This window comes from Canis lupus, chromosome 18 (assembly GCF_048164855.1).
Source record: "Canis lupus baileyi chromosome 18, mCanLup2.hap1, whole genome shotgun sequence".
Taxonomy (NCBI): Eukaryota; Metazoa; Chordata; class Mammalia; order Carnivora; family Canidae; genus Canis; species Canis lupus.
This window is the reverse complement of record NC_132855.1, coordinates 4,148,625-4,166,951: the sequence shown is the minus strand read 5'-3', so window position 1 is coordinate 4,166,951 and position 18,327 is coordinate 4,148,625.

The following is an 18,327-nucleotide window of genomic DNA, read 5'->3' as shown; positions in this document are numbered from 1 at the left end:
CCTCTGCGACGCCTAAGGCAGTACCGGGCACGTAGTAGTAACAGCCAACATCGACGAGCTTGCACGTTGAACTTGGGCATCTCATTAAGTGTTATTTCATCTGGTACAACAAGGCGATGAGGTCGGTATTGTTATTACCCCATTTTCAAATGTGGAAGCTACAGCACTGGGATCCAAACCCCTAGCACCGGCTATAGAACTAGTCGGGAAGTGGCTGCAGTAGTCCTCAAGCCCGGCTCTCTAAGCACAGAGACTTCACTTTTAGCCATTTTGCAGCTCTGCCATAATAAATGCTCTGTTCTCGAACCTTGGAGAAAACCCACATTGGTTTGAGATTAAAGTTAGATTGAACGAGATTATCGGTAATGACGTAAACACCTTGTTGAGGCTCTAGTGACCCATCTCTGCGCCTCTCTGCTATAGAGAGGTACAAGAGGTACAAGAGGTACTCTTCTGCCTCGTTTTCTATACAGCCCGACACCCAGCGTCGGCAAAGGACAAGGACAAAGGGATGAAAACAGAAAACATTCCACGTCCTTTGCGGGAGAAAAGAGTGGAGTGTACCTCTTTCTGGTACAAGAGGCCCTGGTTTAGGCCAGAGTTCTCCGAGGCTGAGGATCACAAGAGCACTCCTCCGGGTGGGCCAGGAGCACGGCGGTCGAGTCTGTGGGCCTCCGCGGCCTTCGTGATCCTGCGGAGCCTGTACGCTGTTGACCATTTCTAAGGAAAACTGTCCTACCTTCATCTGTTTGCTGAGATGGCGGCAGACCTACTGTTATCCTGGCTTATTCTCCTAGTCCCAGTAATGCACCTGAACTCCTCTCGTCCCACAGGCATCCTTGGGAAGGATCCCTTGTGCTTTTGAGAACTGCCTGGTACGACCGACGCGCGAGCACCAGGAGCTACTGGACACCACCTCAAAGCATTTTTTGAACAAAGCCCAGTGCGAATGAGTCCACACACAAGTCCGCAACTGTGGCTTAGCTCTCACAATGCCCTGATGAGGCTTAGCAACCACCGACGTGAACACACGTTCCCAAGAGAGACCCACAGGAAGACCCCCCTCTGCCGAGCACGTTCGGCCAACAGGGGCCTGATGATTGGCTACACAGGCGGCCCCTCTTTCTTCAGGCTGACTGAATATCGTCAAAATTATTTAGCAGAATGTTTGCCTTCACTCTTTTCTCCCTCAAAGGACGTGGAATGTCTTCTGTTTTCATCCCTTTGTCCTTGTCCTTTGCCGACGCTGGGTGTCGGGCTGTATAGAAAACGAGGCAGAAGAGGTGCGTTGCTCTTCTCTTTTGGCTCAAGGCCTGGACAGCCTTGTTCTCATCACCTCCTTCCTCCCACCCCTTCCTCACCTGTGATTTCAGAAAATCTATTGTCTTTTGTAAATCGAATCAAGCCTTAGCGAGTTATGTTCCCAAACACCACGACAAACATTGAGAATACGGAATATTAGCAGGGTGGCTCTGACCTTTCGGTTGTGATTTTTTTTTTTCAGTGGGCTCATTTTTCCAGTCTTTGCCATCCTTTCAACACACACCAAAGAAGTGCCTGGCCTTCAAGAGAATGCTGTGCTTGCAGATCAGAGGTAGAGGTTCACAGAGGTCTTCTGAAAATGAAGGAAAGCTCCTTTGTCAAGGCTAACATATCAGGGATTTTTATAGTGTTCCTTGACAAATGGGATCTCATGGGATCTCATACTTGTAACTTTTTTCTAATTGTCAGGGAATCTTGTGGCCAGAGACACAGAATAAAAAGGGGAGGTGTGGGGGGACAGAAGTAGGTACAGAATCTGAGCTGGAAATGTACCTACTCATGGAGAGCTGGCCCTGGCGCATGTTGGGAAGATGGAAGAAGGATCCTCAGCTCTGCCAGCCTCTCCTTTTAAAAAGTGGCCCCCTATGTCCTTCCCATCCCAAAGGTGTCTCCTTTCCATCCCTCAGGTTTTCTCCAGCTTCCCTACAAAAGCCTCTTTATGGAATCAATGGAAAATGGGCCCGTGTGGAATACTGGATACAGGACTCAACTATAATTGACTGAGTCCTGGCCCCAACTTCACCATTTACTACTGGTTTGACTCAGGGCAGATGGTTCAACTCTGACCCTCTGTTTCATCATCTATGAAACGGGGATCTCTTCCTAGTTCACTCCCCAAACCTATTTTTGGAATCAAGGAAAGCCTTAAGTGTGTTCTACACTAACTACTGTGCAAATGCCAGGCACGATCAATTTCTACTTGATTATCTTGCACCTGGTGCTCAGTGGATACCCTGAGTGATTGCTAAATGACTGCACTGTCTTATTTGACAAATGTTATCATTCTGAGAGATATCTGCAATTCCAGAGGGTAAATCTGGCATAATTGGAAAGGGAAACTTAACCACTAAAGTCATTCTCTTTCAATCAAATTGAATAATCCAGTTGAATAATCAAATTGCATTGCTAAAATCAACTATTAGGTACTGTGGGGCTGGTACACAGTTAGCAACCTCAAACTGTAGACTGATCCAGTCACCCTCATGGGGATAAGGCTGTAGCCACTATTGGTTCCACTACCAAACAGTTCCAACCCTGTATGAGTTCCATTACACACCAGAGAAGCTGGAAAGTAAAACAAGCCAACAAATCACATTTCTAACATTGCCCAGAGAGCAGGCAGGCATGTAACTTGTCTACCAATCCGTGGGACGCACAGTGAGGTCTGCACACAAGAGCTGAGTTGCATAAAGTAATGCAGTGGTGAAGGCATCTGGGTTTTCAGGGTCAACCGTGGCAAAATCCCAGCATCCAATACCTTAATTTGCTTGGCTGAGGAATCACTGTGTCTGATGGTCTACTCAGAAATGACTAAATTATGTCTTCTTCCATTAGGGATAATGGGAAATAAGAGTCAGATATTACAGCAATTAAATTGGACAAGTAAAATTATATAGTTCCCCATCGAACAATGCCGGGGGTAGGGACACGTAACTTTTGACTCCCCCAAAACTTTACAAAGTAGCCTGTTGTCCACCAGAAGCCTTACAGATAACATAAATAGTCAATTAACATGTGTTTTGTATGTTATATGTATTAGATATTGTATTTTTATAATAAAATAAGCTAGAGAAAAGAAAATGCAATTAAGAAAGGCATAAGAAAGAAAGTGCATTTACTGCATTTATTTTAAAAATGTGCATGTAAGTGGACCAATGCAAGTCAAACCTGTGCTGTTCAAGGGTCAACTGTATTTTTGTAAAACAAAGCTTGTGACAATGAAAAATCCTACTTGTTACATCATCTGTCTTGAAAATGGCTCCGTATCAATACATGTAGATTGATCACATTTTTTTTTTTTTTTACCTTGCTCTTAAGGTATACTGTGTTCCTCTTCTATTTAGGCACCTCCATATATCATTGAAAACTTGGAAAGAAATTTTTTGAGTAGCTGCACAAGATTTCGTTGTATGTATACACCACGATTTATGGATCTACGGCTTCATTTTTACACATTTCTGTAACACGTTTTTGCTATGCTGAAAACTCTGTGCTAAAAATTCTTTTGACATTTTGAATTATTTCCTACAAAATATCCATAATCAAGTTTTATGGTAATACTTTTGGTCATTTCCATATTCTATAAACTTAAATTTTAAAAAAGAAAAGTTTTTCAAAGAACATTCCTTGCACTAACAATCCTTATTTATAAGAGAGATGAAATGAAGTATTCCCCTTTTATAGCACCCTACAATGTGGAATTCTACAATCGTTTTTATTAATATTTATATTTGCCCAGAAAATATTTTATTTTCCCTTTGTTGGAATCTGCTATAGAGTTCCAAGAGAAGAGAAACCTTCTCCATGTTGGCTGCCAGGACCAGGTCGGGAGTCTCCCATGGGCCTCCTGGGCTACTGGAGTCTGAGCTTTAGCTCCTTCTTGTGGGGTTGCCTCTCATCTGCCCTACCTTCCCTCCACCACCCCCCGCCCCCTACCCCCCACCCCACCTTGGGAGACAGGCCTCTCAAGAACAAATCACTCCTGAAAGGCCAATGACATAGGCTAGGGTGCCAAGCCACTGTGTGAGTTTCTGAAGAAACACCATACTGACTAAACCATTGAAATGGATAATCTGGGGGGCCTAGGTACCTCAGTTGGTGGAGTGCTCAACTCTTGCTTCTGCTTGGGTCATGATCCTGGGGCTCTGGGATCGAGCCCTGAATGGGGCTCCACGCTCAGTAAGGAGTCTGCTCAAGATTGTCTCTCTCCCTCTCTGCCCCTCCCTCCACTAGCTCTCTCTCTCTCTCTCTCTCAAATGAATAAATAAATCTTGAAAAAAAAAAAGGAAGAAATGAGCAATCTGACTATCGAGCTGGTTATCAAGATCCTTCTGGAAGTGTTTCAGTCAGGTGGCAAAAACACCGAACTTGCTGTCATGAGGCAAGATCAGCCCCTCAAGATCTGAAATTCTTAAGACGCTGAGAAATCCTTTGTTGAAACTGAAAGCGAGAATGAAGAAAATGAGAAGAGAAAACAAAGGAAAGCATCATGGTGAATAAAATCTTGCTTGTGGCAATTTTAAAATTCACATCATAAATATGCTCAAAATGACCTGCAGGCATTTCCACTCCATTTAGCCACACTATCCAAGTGTCCTATGCTACACTTCTATAGTTTTAAGTTAAACTAAATTTTTTTTTAAATCAAGATTTTTATTTATTCATGAAAGACACACAGAGAGAGGCAGAGACACAGGCAGAGGGAGAAGCAGGCTCCATGCAGGGAACCTGATGTGGAACTCGATCCCAGGACCCCGGGATCACAACCTGAGCCAAAGGCAGACGCTCAACCACTGGGCCACCCAGGTGCCCCACATACTTTTTAATTTAAAAAAAAAATGAGACTTAGAGACTGGAGGGTGGGAGCAGTCTGTGGGTGCAGGGGAGGGGGGAGGAGAGGAGTGAGGACACAAGTGGTGAAAATGAGGGGACGGGAGAGAAAATAATGACAGGAACGTAAAGAGGAAGGAGGAAGGACAAAAGAGGAGGAGCTAAGCAGCCTTTGGCATCCAAGTATCTTCCACAGACTTCTTTGAACAACCCTGTCTTTTGTTTGATAATTTTGAGGAGTTTTTGGAAAAAAAAAACAAAAACAAAACAAAGCCAAACAAAACAACAACCTTTGGGGTTTCTTGATGGATGTCATGTTTGGTTGCTGTTTGGATTTGCTCTTGAATTTCGAGCTCTGTTCTGTGTCGTTTGCTTTTGCTGTAAGGCCCACGAGCTTTCTGTCAAGAACAGGCTGTAGATTTTCTTTCAGAGAAAGCATTTCTACTTCTCTTCACCTTCTCCGGTTTCCCCGGGCCAGTGGAGCGGTCACCGCGCCGGTGGGGCGGCCGTCAAGGCTGCCATGTTCCCGCCTCACTCCTTCGGCAAGTGTCTGACTGGGCAGGGAGGCGGGAGGCGGGAGGCCGGAGGCCAGGCCGCACCATGGTGAGAGAGGCTGGCGGGCTCCCGGGGAAGGTTTCCAACGGAGGGCATTATCGGAGGCTCTTCTTTCTTCTACCTTCCCGCTTGGAGCCTTCCTCTGACTCTACCTTCTCTCAAAGTTTCCATATTGATGCAAATAAATCCACATCTCCTGCCTTGACCTCTGGCCCCAGCCTCAGCCACTCTCCCCTGCTTCTGGACGTTTTGTATCTTCAAAGTCATGCTCCTCTTGTCTATGTCTTTGCATGTCTGAGACCAACGGGCACAAGATCAAGCAAGTTATATCTGCTTGTTCATAACTTAAATAAAACCTCAAATTTAGCTCTTCCTCAACTCCATCTTTAGGGAGCAGCTATGGTGGCCCCGGTTCAGTTGCCGACGTGCAGACGCCCAGGAGGTACACACTCTCGAGGTGACTGACCAGGTCACCCAGATCAAGGATCATGTGGCCTTGTTGGAGGACAAAGCTCCAAAAGATCAAGTGGTGCTCCTGGCAGGCCCTCCCCTAGAGGATGAGGCGACCCCAGGTCGGAGGGGAAAGGAGGCTCACCACCCTGGGAGTAGCGGGCTGCATGCTTGGGGTAAAGTCCATGGTTTTCTGGCCCGTGCTGGCAAAGTAAGAGGGCACACTCCCAAGGTGGGAGACCGAAGAAAAAGAAGAACACAGACTGAGCCAAGTGGCAGATGCAGTACAAATGGTGCTTCATCAATGTTGTGTCCACCTTTGGCCAGAAGAAGGGCCCCGATGCCAACTCTTGAGTCCAACTAGTTCTAATCCTGGCTTTCCCCAGTAAAGGTACTTAGTTCAGTCAAAACAAAAACAAAGACCACCTCAAATTTAGCATATCAAGTTTAACCGTGTTCCCTCAAACCTGACTTCTTGCCAAATTTTCCCATTTTTCATAAATGCCAGCAGTACCCAGAAACCACCTGGGAATCCAAGTTGTCATTGTTCCTTTCTTTCTATTTTCTGTGGAAGAAAGTTTGGAAGCAAGTATTTTTGATTCTTACTTTTCTGCCTCTTTTACATCTACATCCTCCCTGTTAGCTCCCTACCACCATCCTGGTTTGGACTTTCTACCACTTTTCATAAATATTATTACAACAGTCTCCTGGTTTACTTCCCCAACATGGGTCTTCTTAATCCATCTTGTATATTGATGCCAGGTTCCTCTTCTGGAGAAACTGCAAAGCAGGAGTCAGAGAGTGAGAGCCTATCCAAATCCACATTTGTCCAAGTCTGCCTGATAGCTGCATGAGGAACTCAAGATTTTAAAAGGGTATGGTCATCAGGAAAGTAGAGAATTTCTCCGCAACTGTGGTAGAAGCTGCTAAAATGGCCCCTGGTATTCATGCTCTTGTATAATTCTCTCCCCTTGCACGTGGGCTAGACCAGCTGACTTGCTCCTAACTAATAGAATATGGCCAAATGATGAGATACTGCTTCAGAGATTCACAGAGACACAAAAACTAGGACTCATCTGGCTGGTTCTCACTCACTCTGTCCCTCACATGCTCTGAGAGAAGCCAGCTGCCAACTTGTGAGCTGCCCTATGACCAGCAAATGTGTTAAGGCATTGGTGTCTCAGCAAGGGACCAGAGCCCTGCCAATAGCTATGTGAGTGAGCTTGGAAGTGGAACCTTCCCCAGATGAGCCTTGAGATGAGACCACAGCCCTTGCTGGCACCTGTATCGCAGGTGAGGAACCTGATGAGGAACCCTGGGCTAAAGGACTCAGCTATGTCATGTCTTGATTCCTGATTAACAGAAACCATGAAATAATAAATGCTTATTCTGAGCTGTTAAGTTTGGGGATAATTTCTTATGCAGCAGCAGAGAACTAATAGGTTAGATTACTTTTTTTAAAAAAAGTAGGCTCCATGGCCAGCATGGAGCCCAACACAGGGCTTGAACTCATGACCCTGAGATCAAGACATGAGCTAGATCAGGAGTCAAATGCTTAACCAACTAAGCCATCCAGGAGTCCCATATCCAGGTGCCTTTTTAGCTTTCTCCTCTCCCTCTACAACTTATGGTTGGAGTCAAGGGGGCAATAGGCTGTGATAATAGTTTCTGGTAGGGCCCTGAGAAGAGATAGCTTGCTGATTCATGGACCAAGTAACAGAGCATAATATATGGTGGGAGTAGTCCCACATTAGCAAAGGAAATGGGAGGAACTAAGCATAAGGGACATCACAGGCACATCAGAATCAGGAGACATGACTATGACCCGGGTGCCAAGCCACATCATCTTCATCAGAAATGACAGGTGATATTGTGGCAGCAATGCAGGATACACGCAGCCATTGTTAGGGTTCATCGCAGGGAACTGCAAAGAAGGCAGGATAGGCAGAAAAGAAAACCAATTAGAATTACTCATGACATACCCTGGAGTCTTCTTGAATGATTTGAAGAGAGCTGGTACCAAAGCCAGAAAGCATCTGGTTTCTTTTGTATCATTAGGCCCCGATTCATCTTTCATGTGGGTAGAAACACAGAAAATATACACCTAGCCTGCTTCCGTCATGTCGCTCCACTACTTCTGTTGCCAGCTTGTCAGCATGCCAACATTTGGCTTCTACTTCTATTCCATTTTACTTTAGTCAAGGGGATGTGCTCACCCTCTCCTAATGCACTGTATTCACTCTCGCTAGTCTTCCCACTGAATAGAACCTCCATTTCCCTTATCTAATGATCATCCATTTGCAAAGTTCAAGAGAAATCCTAAAATCTATGTATCATGCAAAATGATTTAAACAATACCTCTGTATTCACCATGAAGTTACAGAATATCAATCTAATCGAGTACACATACCAATCTACTTAGAACGGAGCTAACATTGGTTAGACATTCTCAGAGGCACACAGCAGACGTATCGCATGGCCACTCCCCTTAAAGACTCTCAATCTTATTATAAAGATGCAATCTTCCTCTTTGAAGCAATCAGAGAACACTGACAATAGAAGTACATTCTTTTTTTTAACATTTTTTTTCAAGATTTTATTTATTTATTCATGAGAGACAGAGAGAGAGAGAGAGGCAGAGACTCAGGCAGAGGGAGAAGCAGGCTCCATACAGGGAGCCCAACATGGGACTCGATCCGGGGTCTCCAGGATCAGGCCCTGGGCTGAAGGCGGCGATAAACTGCTGAGCCACCTGGGCTGCCCTAGAAGTACATTCTTAATCCTTCTAAAACAAGTCAAGCTACTGCTTAGATGTGCTTAGCTTCTTAAAGGGGAGATTAAGGTTGTTTTTTGCTCTTCCAAAGTAAATTTCTCTTTTCACCTTCACCTTGACATGGATCACAAAGGGGAAGGTTCTCATGATGGCATCAATGGTTGCCTGGAAATCAGTCCTTCCTTGAAGCTCATTAATCAGAGTTCTTCCTGGTGAGTAACTCAACCTTACTGCTCTTCGCTGTCTGTCACTAAATCTAGATGTTTGCATCCCAGGGAGAGGTCTTGAGGGAGTAGGGGTAACATCAGTCAACTAACTTGGCCAACGTATAAATTTAACATCATGACTTGTTATGTGATGTCCGCCCACACATCAACCCAAACTATCTCCTAGGCCCCTCCTCTAGGCCCATGTAAATTAAAATGCAGAAAGTCTACAGCCTTTAAGCTTGTTTGGTAGCATGATTTCACTCTGTCGCTGAATACTACTTCATTTCCTAGAACTTGTCTACCATGCTCATCCCTGAAAGAGAATATAATTATACTTGGGAATAACTGCAAGTTGTCCATGATTTCATAATAAGATAATACTGTGAAATATCACCTGAAAGAATCTTTACTTATGATAATTGTTGTTCTCCAACCCTTTACCCAACAAGGATAAAGCAACCATGACTTTAGAGCATCAGCCGAACCAGCCAAGAGCAAGGAAGAAAGTGTTCATCTTTAGGTCTCAGAATAAACTTCTAAAAGTTAGGTACAGAAAGTCATGAGAGCACAGGGCTTCCTGTAACAACAGCCTTGCAACTGAGAAAGAAACGGATTTTCTAAATTCCTAAAGCTTTCCTTTAAAGGTCTAGAATCATACAGCATGGAGATTTGCTACAAGGTATGGGGGAGAAAGGATGTACACTATGATCTTTTTTGAGGCAACTTCTTGTTGCACTGGAGGTGGTAGCTTGGAGAACGAGGAGAGGAGACACAAAGGAAGTGGGTGTGATGCCTTTGATACTGTTCTGTCTTCTCCCCTCTTCCAAGGTGCAAACTCTGACTAGGAGCTGGGAGGGGATGGCAGGAAGGAGAGGTGGAGAGATCTGAGCGTAAGCAGGATTTACTCTTCTCTTCCCAACTGGCACCGAAGTGCTCTACGTTCACTGACATAGGATGAAACAGCAGTTATCTGCATTTAGGTCAAGAGAGGTCTCAAGTAAGCATTTTCTCCTGGTTCCCTAGGCTTTATGCAAACCAAGGAAAGATCCAAAAACCACCCCCCCACCCCCAGGGAGAACTAGTAAAACTGTAAAGAGTATACAGACTTGTGGGTTCTTCAGGTGGGGATGAGGCACGTATGTGTCACTACCAGAGGCTATGACAGGGACCACAGACAGACATCAGTAGCCATAGCTGCTGACTCGTCCCAACTATGGATAAGAACCCATTGCTTTAGAATATCATAAAGACCAAAGAGAATGAAACACCCAGAGCCCAGGTCAGCATGTGGACCAGATAACTATCCCTCTGAGTCACAAGGTTTCAAAAGTATTCTGTTGGGGCACCTGGGTGGCTCAATGGGTTAAGCGTCTACCTTCAGCTCAGGTCATGATCTCAGGGTCCTGGGATCGAGCCCCACATTGGGCTCCCTGCTCAGTGAGGAGTCTGCTTCTCCCTCTCCTTCTCCCACTATGCTCTCCCAGTCTCTCTCTCTCAAATAAATAAATCTTTAAAAAAAAAAATTCTGTTGCCCACATGCCTTACGGTTAAAAGCGAAGGAAGAAGGGGAAGGAAGTGATGAAACACTGACCATTATCCCCAACAATATGAGTGAATCTGGAAGAAACAAATTTTTGAGAAGAAAATTATCTTTACTTAGAAAAATGAAGGTTCTCACACCCGCTCCTAATCCTGCCAGTCCTCTTCATCCCTTCCCCCATCTATGGAAGCAAGGTCATCACAGAAAATTGAGTTTAGTTTCACAGAACTATCATTACCCTTCTTTCTTCTGAATCATAATGTCTGTAGACCTAACACTGCCTACGATAGTTTCTTCCTTTCCGAGGATACTTGAAGGAACATGGGGACTATGTAGGGTCCTAAGATTTACTGATTGGTTTTGAAACAGTTTCACAACACGGTAAAAATCCATCATCCACCCTAAGAGAGGTCCAAAAACTCCAGATGCATAAATTGTGGGGGTAACAATTTGCTAGGTTAATGAATTGAGAGATCTGGTTAGGGTTGGCCAATCACCAATCACACTGTGACCAAATTTATCTCACAAATTTATCTAAATTCACAATGTCGCAGGGTGCCTCATCTGGGGGTGGTTAGAGTACTTGAAAAACATATCGTCATCAATATTTAAAATGGCTAAGATGAAGACTGCACCCTTTTTAATGAAGCAGTTCTATTTCTTTCTTTTCTTAATCAGAGGGGTGAGAAGACTGTGGCAGCTCCCCAGGTGGTGGTCTTCTATTTATTTTTGTAAAGTTTTTGTAACACAGTTGTACCCATCTGAACAGATTAAGATCCTATAATACTCAGTACAAAACACACAGGATGTCCTTAAAATTTTGTGAAAAGCTGAGCCATTCTTTCCATCTGTGCTAGCGAGGCTATATTTTATGGTGATGAATGTGAATGGCTCAGGAAAACACCTGGCATGAGTCCTTTTCTACTGGGCCAACACATGTAAAATCTGCTACAAAAATCTTAGGTTTAAACCTTTGTCCTCAGACCTCCCAAAATAAAACCTATTTTGAAGTAATTAGATTTTTCAAAGTCTTGATCAAAATCCAACCTGTCCCATTTTATAGATGCTCGGGATAGAAAATGGAGTAGTTCTTTCTCTTCTGTGAGCAACTGAACCTACAATCCACTGCAGTGGGCTTCTCAGTCTCCTTTGCTTTGAGTGGCAGCAAGTCTGCTATGCCTACGACTGGGTAAGAATTTCAACAAAATCACCTTCAGTTGAGTTGTCACAACTATACCCACTTCCCTCAAGCAAATGAGACCATGTAATGGAGTTGACAGCCTTCACTGTTCTATCATTCCTAAGAGGGGATGAATGAACGCACCGGCTGACAGAAACTGACTCTTGTTTTTTCTTTCCAATTTCTGTCCCAAATCTCCTAAATCAGTATTCAAAACATGTCTCAATATTTAATCCCTATGAAGACAGAACTCTTCAGGGGAGTCCTCCAAGATATCGCCTATGGTGCTCTCCAAACCCATTAACTTCTACTACCTCTGGTGTCACATAATCAGATGATTATGGATGAAGAAACCTGTGATACTCGCTGGCAGAAACTCTCAGTAGGATCATGACAATACCCGCTGCAGCCAGACAGCAGAAACACCTAAGTGGGACTATGCTGCTGTTAAAAGAAAAGTTGCAGGGGTACATGGGTGGCTCAGTCGGTTAAGCATCTGACTCTTGATTTGGGCTCAGGTCATAATCTCAGGGGTAGTGGGATCAAGCCCCACGTTGAGCTCCGCACTAGGCCTGAAGCCTGTTTGTTTGTTTGTTTATTATTTATTTCTGAAGCCTGTTTAAGATTCTCTCTCTCCCTCTTCCTCTGCCCCTCTCCACACTCTCTCACTTTTTAATTTTTTTTTAAAAAAGGGAAGAAAAGAAAAGAGTCACATAGGCCTAAGAGGCATTGCAATTTTCTTTATTATGAATGTCAATTGACACTTGTTCCATAGTTTACAGTGTTCAGTTTGGCTGGTTATATTTCTATGACATAAAGTTCCTAGAAAAAATAAATAAATAAAGTTCCTAGAGCTTGGGGCACCTGGGTGGCTCAGTGGTTGGGCGTCTGCCTCTGGCTCAGGGCATGATCCTGGGGTCCCGGGATCGAGTCCCATATCAGGCTCCCTGCAGGGAACCTGCTTCTCCCTCTGCCTGTGTCTCTGCACCTCTCTGTCTCTTATGAATAAATAAATAAAATCTTTTTTAAAAGAAGTTCCTAGAGCTATTGGTAAGTTAAGTACAATCCTCCTGTTCCCTGTGTTATAATTATCACTGTTTTATATAGATCATTGTAAAGGGGATATTGGAATACATAAATAAAAGGGAATGAGCAAGTAGAGACACAGAAATAAGTCCTCTCATAAATGAGTATTGGTCAGAAAAAAAAAAAAAATTGAAGTCCTAGTACTGACTTGTCTCTGACACCTGCCAACCATAAAGTCAGAGCCAAGGAAGAAGGGTTATTGGGTGACAAGCAAGGAAGTTCCCACAAGAAAACTGGGGGACAAGCAAGCATCGTCAAAGGGGTCATATAACTTCGGAGGCAGCTCTTTTATGGTGTTTGCGGTTATTACGTTCACATGTGAGATAGGACACTTTCAAGACATTCGTGTCATTTTTGTAAATAGGATAGTCCCCCCTTTTATCCACGGAGGATACTTCTAAGACCACCAGGGGATGCCTGCAAGCGCAGATAGTACTGAGCCCTATATATACTATGCTTCTTCCCATACATCCATAATTATGATAAAGTTTAACTTATAAATTAGGCACAGCAAGAGATCGACAATAACTAACAATAAAACAGAACAATCACAATATACTGTAATGAAATTATGTATATGTGATCCCTCTCGCTCAGAATATCTTACCGTATTGTACTCACCCTTCTCGTCTTGATGTGAGATGAGAAAATGCCAACGTGATGAGGGGGGTGACCTGAATGATGTGGGCACTGGGACATAGTCATAAGCTACTATGGACTATTGGCCTCCTGCTGATGAGTCGGGAGAATCTACTGCTTATAGGCTGGGGTTCACTTTGAGTAACTAACTGAAACCTCAAAAAACAAAACAAAACAAAACCATGGCTGCGGGGGGAGGGGGGGACCACCATAGGACATGCATCACAACCACTGATCAAGCTGACTCGTACTTTTACTTCTTTGCTGGAGATAAACATATAAAAATAGTCCTTCCCCTAGAACATTCGCTAGGAAGGGCCCATCTGAGAAGCAGAATGAGGCCAGCATCTGTGTGGGTAGAGGTGGCACTTGGAGACCTGCCACTCTTGTTCTCTTCTGTACTTCCGATGTCTTTTAAAAATGATATTTTAAGGAAAACAGAATGCAACTGTTTCTAACTCATTTGTACGTAAGTGTCAATAATATTCTGCAAGAATTAGTTGTTATCCAAGGTATTTTTTTTATTAACGTTTTAGAAGAAGGGACCTGAATCTGGCCCATTATAAATTATTTTGAGTACGTTCACCCACTCTTCTTGACGGCGACATACAGGGCTCGGGCCACTTTAAAAACATCTCCATAACCCTGATTTTACTTGCAATATATTGATCCGGTGTCAAAGTTTTAAAAATTACTAGGGGGAAGATGGTGGAGTAGGAAGATCCCCAACTTACTTCGTCCCCCACACACCCCTAGGTAACACCAACAGCAGTGTAAATAACCCAGAAAATGACCTTGCAACTAGAACAGACTTTCCACAACAAAACAGAGAGAAGAGGCCACATCAAAAACCACAGGAAGAATGGAGAAGTGGCCTGAAACCAAGCTGACCTGCACGGCTGACCAGGAGAGCGAGGGCCAACACCAGCAGGGAGACCCCATACAGGGCACCCCGGGCACAGGAGACCCGCACTGGGAAGATGAGCCCCCATAACATCTGGCTTTGACAACCAGAGGGGCTTAACATCAGGAGATTTTACAATCAGTGGGGCTTGACCCCTAGAACTTTCAAAATCAGCCTGCTGCTTGCAATGACACGTAGAAGGTGTGCTGCTAAGTCTTATGGGGCAGCGTCTAGGCTGGAGGTGGGGTGGGGGAGCCCAAGGCTTTCGGAGGGCAGGCCATTGTCTTCTGAGATGACAGGCACTGCTGTCCACAGTCTGTCCCAGCTGACTTTGTGTTTTTATTTGGCAGTTGTTGTTTTTTTTTTTTAAAGTCGTCCTCAAATCAGGAACATGAAAGACTTTGTCCTAACGTAGGGCATGATCCTAACACCCAAGGCCAGCTGCCAGCTGGCACCCCACTTCTATCCCAGATTGCCTTTCTCCCCAGCTTTCTGTCCAACTGTTGACTGATTATGTGATTCTTCTGATTCGTCCATTCTCAAATGCCAGCGTGTCTGCATCTGCCCCCTGCCAGCCCTCCCCACTTCTGTATTTAAAGCTTTCAAGGCCCAATAAAATAGTACCTGCTGTCTGGAAAAAAAAAAAAAAAGTTTAATCAATATATTGTATACCTGAAACTAACATAACCCTGTATGTTAATTATACTGGAATTTAAAAAACCTAAATAACCATAATTCAGTTTGTTTAGCTCTTCTTTAATCTTTTCACGTGCCCAACCAAGACAGACTGAATTTAGACATTTTTTTTTCAGGGGGCGGTGGTGCAGAGGGAGAGAGAGAGAATCCCAAGCAGGTTCCTCATCCAGTGCAGGACTTGACCTCCTGACCCCGAGATCATGACCTGAGCTGAACTCAAGAGTCGGATGCTCAACTGACTGAGCCTCCCGGCACCGACTATCATTTTAGGAGCCAAAGAGCAATGATAATGTGGAAAAACAATATTGAATAAAAAAGAATGCATTTTCTGATTTCAAGTTTTGAATTGACATCTAAACTTTACTTTAGTACAACAGCTAGTTACTTAGTAATCCTTGCTCGCAATTGCTATGCAACATGATGGCCTAAAATAACTATTAATGGTTTTCATTTATTATCGTCTCACTGGAGGCCGTCCTTATTTCATGAAAGATTGGTCATGTTGCCACTTAGAGAAGAACTCGATGACTCCACACTCATCCATTAGTTAAAACCCTTCTGTCGACTCTGATTCTTAGCTACTAGAGTTCCTGTTTTTTTTTTTTTTTTTCCTGGAACTAACAGAAAATGCCATCAGTAGTTTCCATATCATCACTCACAACAATGTCGCACTTTAGGACCCGTCTTTATGTATGCATTGATAACTTCAGTGTCATCAATTCTATCGACATTGTCCCAGGAATCCTATGTGGAAATTCAAATGACTAAATGTCAAATTCTTCCAGTGTTTTTTGTTGCTATTCTCTGAAGAAACCACATGCTGAATACAGTAATATTTATATTCACATAAAGATGATTGTGCCAGTTATAACTAGCATGGCAGCCCCATGCAAATTCTGAAAAAAAAATAAATCAAATATATACAAAAGTGAAATTAAAAAGAAAATAATTTGTCCAGACACTAGGCAGGGATAAAATAGATTCTTTTCCAGCAATGGTGCCGATCTGGTACTTTATATCCAAATGCCCAATTTCCAAACATACCAGTGTTGAGAGGGTTCAATCTGAACCTCTGGAGGTGGATCCCACGCCTCATTATTTTTTCAGAGCATTTAAGATGACTTTTATGTGAAGGCAGATTTGAAAATCACTGGTTTACAGGAGTGGAAATTGGACACTAAACACAGGCTGGAGTAAGTTTATAGAAAATATGAGCAATAAAATGGTTCAGCGCGAGGCTCTGAGCACAGTCTCAGGAGCCTGGGGGAAAGCAGATCAAAATTAGCTTTAATACCCACAGCACTAAATGCTACGACTTTTCTTCTTTGAAGTGAGTAACTTGAATAATAGCTTCTCCATTTATTTTTTATTTTATTTATTCATTTATTTATTCATTCATTTATAAAAATTTTTTATTGGAGTTCAACTTGCCAACATATAGCATAACACCCAGTGCTCATCCCGCCAAGTGCCCCCCTCAGTGCCCATCACCCAGTCACCCCAACCCCCCGCCCACCTCCCCTTCCACCACCCCTTGTTCAGCTTCTCCATTTATTTACAGGCCTGATTATATCTTAGGCTTGACACAGCCGGTATTTATTTCACAAATATTGATTGAGTCCCATGCAGTCGGCTTCAGCACAGGACGACCTGGAGCAGAGAAGGCCTAGCCAGAGGCCCATGAACCGGTCGTACCAACCACTGTACTTTACAGGACACATCAACAATTGCAACCACATGGAATTTTTTCTTGGCTAATTAACTTTTACTGTGGTAACCTCGCTACCACTCACTATTCTCACGATGCCAGTTTCTGTGACACACACACACACACACACATTAGCACGGAAGTAAATCTTTAAAAGCTAGCCAGGAGTCCACTCCCAGGTGGAGAAGCCTCCATTTGGAAGCTATAAATGTAATAGGGACATCCTAAGAAACGTCACATAACCAGTCACACGAGTACACATCCTAGAATGGTGGGGCTGAAGCGAAGTACGGCGGGACCAAAGAGGGAGAATAAAATTACACCAGCCCTTTTGCGCCTGAGCATGGAGTGTTCAGTTCTGGCTTCTGGAATCTATTAGTTTGGTTCAGGCACGGCCTGGGTTGCCAGAAAAGCGTTCTCTGGTTGTTAGAATTATTGTAAATGTTTCTGGTTTTCAGAGTTTATAGTAAAAAGAGCAAAACCTGACTGCTGGGAGGGGGGAGTGGAGGATGAGGGTAGGGAAGTGGAAGGGTAGGCACAGAGGTGCTCCTTAGCTGAACTGAGTTTTCATAGAAGAGTAGCGATCACTTGAACCAAGAGAGTGTGAGGGTGGGTGGGGAGGAACAGATTTAAAGCAAAGGGAGCCGCATGGGGGAAGGCTCTGAGGCATCCACCAGCAGGGTTGTTTGGGGACTTCCAAGTAGGTCAGTATGAGGGGGGCCCCCCTGGCAGTGAAAGCCGGCCAGGCAGGCTCTCCGTGAACCCAAAAGGCCTCCGCAGCGTGTCCACGGACTCCGTATAGGCCTTGGAGTATCTTCTGTAATAGGGAAACACCTGCAAGACTTCTGTTTTAGGTGTGAAGAACTGCTTGGGGAGCTTTGGGGGGCAAAACTGTAGGGAGGGGAGATGTGGAAAGGCGGGCAGAGTGGAGACCAGCTGGAGGCCACCAGAAGCAAGAAGAAGGGAAGACCTACACTTGGGGATAGTGCTGGGAGGAGACGAGGGGAGAAAGACAAAAATCTCTTTATAAGATGTCCTCTCTGCTGGGGAAACTGGGTGAGAAGTAGGAGGGCAATGCCTAAGGTTCTGGATTGAAAAACTGGTAAACGATGACCCCTTTGTGCAGGAATAGGGTATAGAGAATTCGGTCTCGTGGAGAGGATATGAGTGCAAATTAGATGCAGGGTTTCTTTGTTTTGTTTTCTTAAAGATGTTTCATTTATTTATTTGAGAGAGACAGTGAGAGAGAAGGGGTGGGGGTGGGGGGAGGCAGAGGGAGAGGGAGCCTGACCCAGGGCCCAATCCCAGCACCCTGGGATCATCCCTGGGGCAGATGCTTAGCTGACTGAGCCACCCAGGTGCCCCTAGATGCAGTTTTAAGTTAGTCTGAGGCACGGGAAAGATGTTTTCTCTAAAAATCTTTAAGATTTTGAGAACTTAAGTTCAAGAATATTGTATAAAAATAGCTAACCTGTGCTCATCTAACATGTCCAGGTCATGACAGGCAAGGAAAGACTGGAAAACACTTCCAGGGCAAAGCAGACGGAGGACACTAGAGCACTAAACGCTCTCGGGTGCCAGACCTGAGTCCTTTGCTACAAAGAAGGACATTACTGAGACAGCTGGAAAGATCTGAATACAGTCTGTTGATTAGCAACTAGTGCTGTATCCACAAAATGCTAATTATTATATTAATTTTCTGATATTGATCATTG